Source organism: Camarhynchus parvulus, chromosome 3 (genome assembly GCF_901933205.1).
Source record: "Camarhynchus parvulus chromosome 3, STF_HiC, whole genome shotgun sequence".
NCBI classification, from domain to species: Eukaryota; Metazoa; Chordata; class Aves; order Passeriformes; family Thraupidae; genus Camarhynchus; species Camarhynchus parvulus.
The window spans coordinates 3,707,173-3,718,423 of NC_044573.1; positions in this window are offsets into that span (position 1 = coordinate 3,707,173).

Consider the following 11,251-nt stretch of genomic DNA (forward strand, 5'->3'; position numbering starts at 1 on the left):
AAATGTAGCTAAACAATACTGCAGGTCAAAGGGAGTTCCTGAGGAGGGGGGTGATTGTTATAGGGGATCAGGAAAGGAACAAGGGATGTTTAAGCCAAAAGAAGAAAAATGGAATAATTTGCTTTATACATCTCCACATAAACACCATTTTATATATATATTTATATGTGTACATAAATATATAAATGCTATTGCCCACTGTAAATCTTTTTAGATTTCTTGTACAAAATACCATTATTGGGATAAAAAGTTTAAGGATATTCTTTAATACGCTCTCTTCCCTTGCTTTTCCTATCTGTGGTACTGGCAACAAAAGTGGAGCTAATTCTGTTTCATGTTTGGACACACATTTAGATTGGACCACAGGAAACTGCCACAGTGCTGTTGCTGGAGGGGTTTTTGGGATGCGTGTCCCAGTGTAATTCCCAGGGGCTAAATGCCCTCTAGAACCCAGTGCCAGCTCAGGCCAGAAGGGCAAACTTGGCACGTGGGCTCAAAATCACTTTTCTGTGCTGGTTGTTGACAGCAGTAAAGTCTCTACAGGAGCTGGGTGTGCTGAAAAGGACAATTTATTGTGATCCTAGGGAACTGTGATCAGGATTTACAACTCCAGTGCATCCTTGATATAACCAACGCCAGATGGTAAATGAAGGAGTTTGTGAGGTATTTCTTTAGTTTTTCCAAGGTGCTGGTACCAGATCTAATGCCAGCTGCTCATCTTAATATGAATACTTCCTGGTGTGTTAACTCAGCCTAATCCCCTAAAACAGCCACTTTTTTACTGTAATTTATATGTGACCTTTGTGAGCAGAGTGTCTGAGAACACAGGGAGGTTAATGAATTCTGTCTTTTCTCACCAGTGTGAGGCACTGAGGTAATAATCTCTCGTTAGAGAAGGGAACAGAGGGCACACGTCATGTCCAATATTTTAGCCTGTGGCAGAGCTGTGAACTAAACGCAGCTCTCCAGAGCCAGGCTCAGAGCTGAAGCAAATAGGGCCCATTGCTCTCACCAGCCCATCCATGGGATGAATTGCAGTGCACATTTAGAAAGCACTGCAAGGTTTTAAATCCAGGATACAAATTTTCCTCAGCAGATTTTGCCTTCATTGCTCTTCCCTCAACTCCCAGGGTGGTGGTGTCATGTTGTGGAGTGCCAAGTTCTGGGATTGCTGGGGGAAAGCAGTGCTTGGGGGCGAAGACAGCAAAGGCTTTTCCTGAAACCATTCTGTGTGGCTCTGGGCCAGAGGAAACGCCTCTCTCATGACAGAGGCAGTGCTGAAACACTTTGCACAGCCTTCCCATTACCTCTGGGGCTTTGTTAACTTGTGAGAACATTTGCAAATCCAGTCAAATGATTTTATGCTGCCTCCTGCAGCACAGTCCCCTCCCAGGTCATTGCAGAGCAGCACATCAGGCACAAGCTCACCCTGCTGGCCTCACAGCAGAGTGGGGCAGGACCTACAAGGCACAGGGGTGATCCTCTTCCCTTCTTTCAGTTTGCTGTTTCCAGTGTTCCTTCTTTCTGCTTCTGCCCTTCCATCCTGCTTTCTGTTCTCCCATCTTCCTGATGTCTTTACACCAGTTTTTATCCTTCCATCCTTTCCATCTCTCTGTCCTTCCTTCTGCCACTGCATTTGTCCTTCCTCCTTCTGTCCCTCCATCTGTCTTTCCATTTATTTTGCCTTCTCTCTTTGTCTATACATGTTCTTCTTTCTACCCTTCCACCCTCTTTTCCATCCTCCTGTTCTTCATTCTGCACTCCACTCCTTCCTTTCTCCTTTTGCCCATGCTTCCATCCCTCTGTTCCACCAGTCCTATTTCCATCCATCTCTCCTTCCCCCTCTTTGCCCTTTAGTGTCCATTTCTGTCCCTCTTTCCACTCATTTTCTTCCTTCTGTTCATTCTTCTGTTTGTCCCTTTCCTTTCCTTTCCTTTCCTTTCCTTTCCTTTCCTTTCCTTTCCTTTCCTTTCCTTTCCTTTCCTTTCCTTTCCTTTCCTTTCCTTTCCTTTCCTTTCCTTTCCTTTCCTTTCCTTTCCTTTCCTTTCCGTCTGCCCTCCCTTCCATCCATTCTCACCTTTAAATCCCCATTATATATCAAATCCACATATTTATAGTGGATAAAACTGACCCTTTCCTGGCCAGCAGCAGCAGATCCCCATCCATGCTCCATTAGGGGGCTTCTGTGTGTCCAGCTGTACGTCCCTCCCTCTGTCCCTTGTCCATGTGCTGCCATCCTGATGGTGGCACCTGGGGGCAGCTAAAGGGCCTTTCCCAGTGCTGCAGGGTGAGCTCCATCACCACCATGCAGAGCACACATGGAGTAAGAAGGATTTGATTGCCATGCAGAGACACAAGTTCTGTGCTACAATGCACGGCCTTTGCTCAGTTCCCAGTTAACATCCTGTGTGACTGCCTCCCACATTCCTCTCTAATGCAGCTCAGGTGAGGCCAGAGCAGCATCAATAGTGTGGATTCAGGCAATGTGAGCTTTTGGCAGGAGCCCCAGCAAGTATTGCTGCCATCCATCTCCCATTACTGTGCTGACACCTTCAAATGGCAGCAGCCTTTACAGGCTGTGTTGGGAATTATCCTGCACCTGCTTGCTGGAATCACTGTACATGTGTTTATCCTTTCCTGCTCCCATCTTTGTACCACACTGATTTGCCAACAAGGGGAAAAAAGGCATTTATCAATGCACCGCCATTTTGTGCAGCACTCCAGTGATTCTGAATGGATCCTGTTGGGATCAGGTACCCAATATTGTTCATCCAAGAAAAACAAAAGAGAAGAGCCCAGGGGTGATAATCTGCAATAGTTTACTGCACACACACACAAACACCCCCTCCTGCTTTTTCCCAGCCATAAATTGTAAATGGCACTGGTGGGAGGAAAAGGTTTTTCCTCTCTCTGAACCAATTCTCAATACCTGTTCTGGCTTACAGGACCTACATTGATCTGCCTGTCATCCTGCTCCATTTGGAGTGATAGAGCTGCAGAAAAAAGCTTTTCTTTAATTGGGATAATATTGTATTTTTCCTTTAGGAGAGAACTGAGGTATGAGGGATGTCCTTCCTGCAACAAAACAACTCTGGCAGGTGAAGCCCTGACAGCAAAGCCCTAATTCAGCACTTGCTTCATTCTGCTGACTAAACAAGGCCCTGTGCTGAGCTGTGAGCACTGCTGGTGTCCCACAGTGAGACCCAGCACACTGGGAGCAGTTTTTGTGCCCAGACAGATCCCTGGCATTGAGCTGGGCACTGGCTCAGAAGGAATATGCAACTTCCCCCACAGCTACCCTGGTTCTAAACTGCTCTCAAAAAGGGGTTTTCCCCTTCTTCTGGTCTTGAGTGAGCACTCAAAGCTCTGATGGCCATTCCTGCCCTCACCTCAGGCTGCAGCTGTGCTGTGCCCCATCCTGGCCAGGCACAGCCAGCTGGGAGGGACCAGCTGCTGAGGACACTGGGGACACAGGGACAGGCCAGGGTGACTGTGCCAGATGGTGCCTGAGCTGCCCAGGGCCCCAGGCACTGTGTGGGGTGACAGTGTCCTCAGGAGTTCTGCTGTTCTCCTGGCCCTGCCAGCAGCTGAATTCAGCCCTTCAAGCACTTCACAATCACAAAACCAATCTGTACCCCAAAAAGGGGGAACTCCCACGCCTGACCCAGGGACTGCATACTAGAAAACACCATTTAATTGTTAATTTCTGGGCTGTCTGTGCTGAGGTGCCAGTCCCAGTGCCTCCATCTGGTAAGAGCTTTGGGAAGTGTTTGTTGCTGACCTGGACTGTGTTGCCTGCTTGGAATTGCTGTAGGTCTTGTGCTGAATGTGCCACTCTCAGGTGTCATTCTCAGGTTCCTCACCTGCCTCTGCAGACAGAAGGGACTGGCACTCCAAAATTAAAAAAAAAAAAAAAATTAATTAAAAAAGGCACCAAAATCTGCTTAATTTGGAACTGTAGCCCATTTCTTTGGGAAATTCTTCACCTCAATCTGCACAAACTCATTGCTTAGATTCCATAGGATTTCTTCAGCAGAAAGCATGGCCTTTAAACAAGGAGGTTTTTACAAGCACACATAACTTAGAGCCACAGAAAAAAAAGAAGTTTTCTTGGAGAAAAATGAAATGGCAAGGCAGTACACATTTATTTTATCAAATTGAAGACAAAAGGGAAGGGGGAACATTAAAAAAAAAAGAAAAAAAAAAAGAAGGCTGGGGTGCTGCATTGCCTTGCTTTTCCATGAGGAATGTTTCTGGCAATGCCACTTTGTCATGACTGAAGCCTTCGGTGGCAAAGGGAGGCCTGAAATCCTTTATTGTGGTCAGGGTTTAGTGTGGGTTGGTGAGGATCCCTACAGGAGACAAACCAGTGCAGTCACCCCTGTGCTGAGGTGGGGGAAAAGGGTCAGGAATTATTCCCTACCTGCTCTCCTGTGGCAGCAGGAGGGCACCAGATCCACCCACCCCCACAGGCCGGCAGGGGCCAGGCAGGAGGGAGGGAGAGATGTTTGGAGAAGGAGCTTTAAGCTCCAGAAATATTTTATGTAAAGCTCTTTTTCAGAGCCTACTTTTGTTTTGAATCAAAATTTTCCAGCTTTATTTGTTCTTTATCTCCTGAAGAGATGAGGAAACAATAATTATCACTTCTTTTCATGGACTGTCACCTCAGCACATAACCACAAGTTGTAGTGGTCAGCTCCACACACATGGAATGGGATCCCACCATCAGCCACCACAGAACTGGGGAGACACTGTGACTTAAAGACAACAACTGGGCTGGAGGGAAAAAGTCAGTAAGAGTTACAGATTTATAGAAGGGAAGCATATCTGGAATGTTTAGGTTGATGACTTGCTTGTAAAATAACTAATGTTTAAAAATGGTATCCAAAATCAGAGTGGGAATCTGGCTAGGGAGCAGGTGCCCACATTGTATCCCTTGCACCCCCTACACATGCCCAGCTATTTCTGCCTGATAATTCACTGATTCTAAATTATGAGATGTCTGCAATAAACCATAAAATAAAATAAAATAAAATATTACAGCACTAATTCCTCCATTAGCTTGTCATTTAGGTGATAATCCAGTTGTCTCAGTCAAATCCTGCCTGGCTTTCTCTACCTTCTTAGCAATTCAGACTGGGCAGATTCCCTAGAGCTGCTCCTCAGAGCCAGGCCAGGATTTTTTTCCCCAGGATGTTGCAGGAACAACAAATTTCTGTCGTGTGCAAGGCAGTGGGGCATGATTGATAAATAGATAGAGGAGATAGGAGATAAGAGATGTCAGATAGATAGATAGATGATAGATAGATGATAAGAGATGAGGATAGACAGATAGATCGGCAGATAGATAGGCAGATAGGCAGATAGATAGATAATTAGATAGATAGATAGTAGATAGATAGATAGATAGATAGATAGATAGATAGATAAGAGATGTTAGATCATAGATAGATGGACAGACAGACAGACAGATAATAAACCTGGCTCTCATCTGTAGAAGCCCAGGCTGCTGTTGCTCCACTGGCAGCACTTCCAGGCCCTTGGCTGCACAGCCACCATCCAAGGCCATGGGCAGCACAAAGGGGAGTGTGTGGCACTGCACCCTCAGCCACCATGCCTTAGGCAATGTGGTGACAGCCTCCAGCCCCTTCTGCTCTCCCCATCCTCATCAAAAAAGAACCTAAAAAAGTAAGAAAAATGTTTTTGCATCCACACTTTCCAATTCTGTTAACAACCAGTGCATTGCTTCTAGTGAGATAATGATTTCTTGATGGACTCCCATCAATGGCCTGTTTCCACATTATCTGAAATAATTGCTTCAGAGTGACCACAGAAGGAGCAGCAGGTAGGAAATGAGGCTGCACTTGCCAAAACCTAATGGATCATTTAGTCCTTCTCGGAAGGCTTGAACACTTCTGTGCCTGATGGCACCGTGCTGCCGATAAACCTGGCTGTGGGGATCGGGTTCTACACATCAGCAGATCAGAATTCACATCTGCCACATCAGAATAAGGCCCTCAGAAAATAACATCAAAAAGTAAAAACATTCAAAGTGTACTCCTGGCTTGCAGGCACTACACCCTCTGACTGAGCTGGTGAACATCTCAGTCAGGAAGGGGTCTCTCCATCCTGTTTTTAGCAGGGGGATGTTAGTTTCTTCCTATATTTTGCAACTTTTAATGTTTCCTTTCCTTTATTTTTCCCTCAATTTCATTTCAAGCCCTTCTTCCCCCAGCTACAATACAGACAAATCCATCCATATAACCACTTACAATATGCCAAGGCCTTGAAGAATTTTCATTTTTTAGCCATTAAAACCCTTGTGTGAAGCACTGGCTCCATACATGTCCAGGGGACATAATAATCCTTTCTTGGGGGGTGGGGCCTGCTTTATGAAAAGGAGCCAATCAAGCCATTTAAATAAATGTATATTTTAAAGTGTCCTATAATAGAAATTGTATTTGAATTATATTTTTTAATCTAGCATTTTCCAAGTGGTATTGAGGTTATAAGTTTGAAAATAGTCTTAATTTTTGATGAGTGTTTTAGTGTACTTTTAGAAGAAGATATAATTAAGACTGTGGTTTCCCACATGGTTTCTCAGCAAGGAGAGCTGCATCCATGGATGCCACTCAAGATGGTTTTTGTTGTGGCTCCAGAATGAACCAGGTTAGGAGGATGAGGAGCAGCTTTGTAGAGAGCATTTGGACTGATTTGTGTAGAGCACAAATGGGTTTGCACTTTGCAAACCCAGTTCAGGCTGCACTGAAACACTGTCAGATTTGGCTGCAGGCTTTGGCAACAGAATGAAAATGGGGATCCCTTGGAGAAACCAGAGTCACCCTTCCCAAAGCAGGCTCCAAGTGCAACAGCCCATAATAAATGAAATGAGGAGTTGTTGGGTCTTGCCCCAGAAAGAGGGGCTGCAAAGAGGGAACACTACAGTGACCTGGAGGTGACAACCAAATCCCATCACAGGGAGAGGGGAAAATGTTACAGTCAAGGACCTTCAGCCCCTCAACAGGCAAGGAGGACACAGGAAAGGGAATGGGAAACAGCCTTAGCTAAAATTTCCTTGGGGCTTTCTAAGGAAAAACCCACAGCAGTGTGTTTAGAACTGTGTTGGGTTGAGGTGGAGTTCACGATTTGCAGTTTATGAAAATAAATAAATACAGACCAGTGAATTTCCAAAGTGCTGCAGAAACAACAGGCAGCTTATCCTCAGGATCAGTTGCATTTGCCTTCAGTCCCCTTGCATTTGCCTTACTGTCACTCATCCCTGGCAAAGGCAATGAGAAGGGACACATTTGTCCTGCTCAAATTTGTATTTCAGAGATCAGGAAAAAGGAGTCTGTTCTCTGTCACTGTGTGCTAAACAAATGTGTTTTGTTTTCCTTTGATTATAAATATCCCCTGCACCAGAACCCAAAGCAGGACCCCCACAGCATGTGAAAAATGAGGCCAAAACTCTCCTCCAGAGTTTCACCAGCTCAAATGAGACTGAGATAATCCCAGCTATGTTGGAAGCACAATGTTCTCATTTTCAAACTGAGAGAATCAGGAAATAACCAAAGTGCTGGGTGTTAGAACCCATTTTAAATATGATTGGCCTAAATGTTTTAATGATCTGTGCTTAGGAACTATGAATTCACCAGCACCACCAATGACAGGCTGTTGTTAAAAGAGCAAACCCACTGGATTCATTCCCCTCATTTCTGTCCCTCAGGCATGGTGTTCCCAATTTGTGCTGCAGCTTTTGCAGTTTAGTGTCTCAAATAATTATTAAACCCTCCTACCTTGGCTCTTCAGTTCACCCACTCCAGATGAATCAGTCTGTAATTATTGTTTGTCTGGGCTTACCTCATATCCTGTGATCATGTCCTATTCTGCAGAGCAAAGAGCCAGTACAGTGTTTTGGGTATCACCAACACTTTTCCAAAAGCCACACAAACAGTAATGCTCAAAAAGGAGATGGGTTTGTAAATACCATAGGAAATTCCTTTGCCAAGAACTTCATGTGCCTCCAGTTCAGTCTTCCCAATCCTGGGAGCACCAAAGGATGCAATCCTGCAAACTCCACCCCACAAACACTGTGGAGAGTTGTTTGGTAAAAACTAGGTTGGTGGAATCCTGCAGTATTTTTTCTTAAATCTGAGATACTTTGATTATGAAGTGCTCTTACAGCATTTTGTACTTGGCTGCCTCCTGCTCCTGGCTGAACTCCTTGGGAAATGAGAATGAAGTACTGATGTCTCTCTTTCTCTCCCAACCTTTACCAAGATTTTAGGGGTTTTCCTATTCAGGAAAAGCTTTTCACTCCAGACATGCCCATGGTGGGATGTTGGTCCCTGGAGAACATTGTTCAACTCAGGACTGGTCCTGTGAGGCCTTCCCATGTGGGAGAGAGGGAATCATTCAACCAGTTCACTCCTTTTTAAAAGAATATGTCAAACTCTTATCCCATAAAAATAAATTACTCTATCAAAGTGCACGTGTTCCAGGAAGGAGAAGCCAGTATTTATATTCCAGCTCCCAACTTGCTGTTAAACCACAGCAGTAGCTGTAAAACTGAAGCTGAGCTATAGAAAACACATTCAAGTCTCCGTAATTTGGGTTTGGATCTTAACTGGAAGCCCCCAACAGAGGGGGATTATCCTCCAGCCAGTGCCTCTCACTGAAGAGTCTCTGGGGGCTGATGCAATTCCTGCCTTCCCCAGCACAGACAAAACTCTGCTCCTTCACCAGGGCTGTGTGCGGGGCAACAGGAGCTTCTGCAGCTGCTGCAAAATCCACCAAACCATAAGGGAAAGCAGTGCCTGAATTCCAGCTTTGCCATTTGCTATTAGCACTGATGGCCCCAAAGCTCTGCACCACGATCCACTTCAGTTGCTAAATTAGCTTTTTCAAGGGGGATTTCATTTGGGGAAAGCAAAACAAAACAGCAGCTTAACAGAACTTGAGGGCTTAAACATTGTGATAATACAAAAATAAACCTGAGTTATCATTGCTCGATATGCACAGCTCACAGAGCTTCCAAAACAACTCCCAACAACTGGCAGCAGCTCTCAGATCAAAGGAGGCTCCTGGGCTGATGGGAAACTGCACAAGCCTTTCTGTTAAATACTGAGGTGATAAATAGGGTTTATCCTGCAGGAATGTGTGCACACCTGCACACAAACACACACCTACAGGATCTGTACACACCACTCCGAATTCTCTACAGCTCTATCTCTATGTCTGTGCATACACACAAACCTCTGTGTGTTTGCACACATACAAACTTCAAAGTCTCTTCAATTTGGGATCAAATTCTACTCAACAACCAATTAGATATTTCTTTTCCCCCAGCAATCCTGTAAATATTCATGTGGTTTCTTTTCCCTTAAAGTTAAGACTGTCACCCGCTTCTAGAACCTGCTAAATAATTCCAAGGAAACGAAATGCAGCTTTTGGGATGTCAGTTGTTCCATTTCCAGGTTTGCCTGGGAAGCAGACAGGGAGTCACAGAATCACAGAATATTCTGAGTTAGAAGGGACCCACAAGGACTGCAAACCACTCATTCCCAAATCCTGAGCCCTAATTTTGAGCTCAGGGATGTTCATGTCAAGTCTGTGAGTTCAGAGTATTGACAGCACAAAGTGTGACCGCAGATTGATCAAATTCCAGGCACTTTATCACAGTGAAATATCCTCTTTAAGGAATGGCCAATAGTCATGTAAATCAAACCAAAATGGCTTGTAAAGGAAGGTTCAGATATGAAAGAACTTTCTTATTATTCCAAATCCTGTTTTAATTAACACTTACTCCTAGTCTGCCTTTATTTTTCCTTTTCATCTCCTGCCTGTCATTTGACATCTCTGCCATGATGAGAGAGATACTTATTATGAATGGGAAACACACACAAAAAAAAAACCAAAAGCAACACATTTCCAATACTCTCTCTGCTCAAAAAGATTCTGCTGATTCACACTGGCACCTTTGTCCTGTAACCCATTTTGTTTTCACTTCATTTCAGACCCATATCACGATTCTAGCAGAAACCCTAACTCAGGACAGAATTTTAGGAGAACAACTCAGCTTCTCCTCTCCCCAGCATATTTCCCTGTCAAACACCAATCCTTGGCTGCTAAGTGCCTCCAAAATCAGCCTGATGTTGAGGCTTTTCAATGATGATGAAACACAAAAGTAGGGCAGACAAGGAGAGGAAATTTTTCAAATGTATTCATGATTGCCCTGAATCCTGATCCACTGCAGTCAGAATGAAAACGGGCATCACTTCCAGTGGATGCAGTTTTGCATTTGTTTTCTTCATGATTTCCTCACTTGCAGATTATTTTTTATTATGCAAAGCATCTTGTTAAATGCTGAATTACAGGTGAGACGACCTTCACTCTCTCTGTTTGCTCAGGGTCTGCATTATAGGGAGAGAGAATAAATTTGGCTCCAAGGCTTCTAGCTGGCCAAGTATGCTCTGTGGAATGAAAAAAATCAACTTCTGCTGCAAAATGGGAGATTTAAATTTTAGTTGAAATACAGAAGCAGATTTACTCACATCTTTCTTTCCTTGAGCTTTCTGTCAGTACACAATTACATTGTCAAGTCTGTATGCAAATAGACACAAGGTACACACAACCTGGGCAACACAACAGCTGCTCCACATTTGCAGTCAAACTGTGCTGACATTACATTGGCTGCTACAGCCATCAATATTTTTTCCAATAGAATTTCTGCCTTGATCCCAAATAAGCACCTAAAGTGCACTTTCCAAGCTGTGTCAAGGGGAAAGCTCTCTTTGCTCAATAGTTTGTCTCTTGTCCTCACAACCACATTGACCCTGGAATTCAGACCAGCCTGCAGCGAGGTGCCCCAGCTTGGCACAGTCCAAGCTGTCAATTTTCCAATCTAAAGGTGGAAAAGCTTTTATCCACACAGGGTTATGGGGATGAAAGGGGAAACAGTGTTTTGAGCTTCCCCCTGGTGACCTCACACCAGGGAGGGACAGAGGAGCCCAGCCATCCAAGGGACAAATATTTCCCTCCCAGGCCTGAACTTTCCAAACCACTGCTAAGGAAGGGAAGACCTTGGAGGAGTTGCAAATGAGTCTAACAGTGAGGTAACAGGCCTGAGACATTTGGACTTTTTATCCTTTTTTGAGACTAATCAGATTTTTTTTCCCGGCACAACACTATGAGGGTCACCCCAGGGAAGAGTTTGGACTGTTGGCTGATCAAGTTTTTAATATTAAATTAT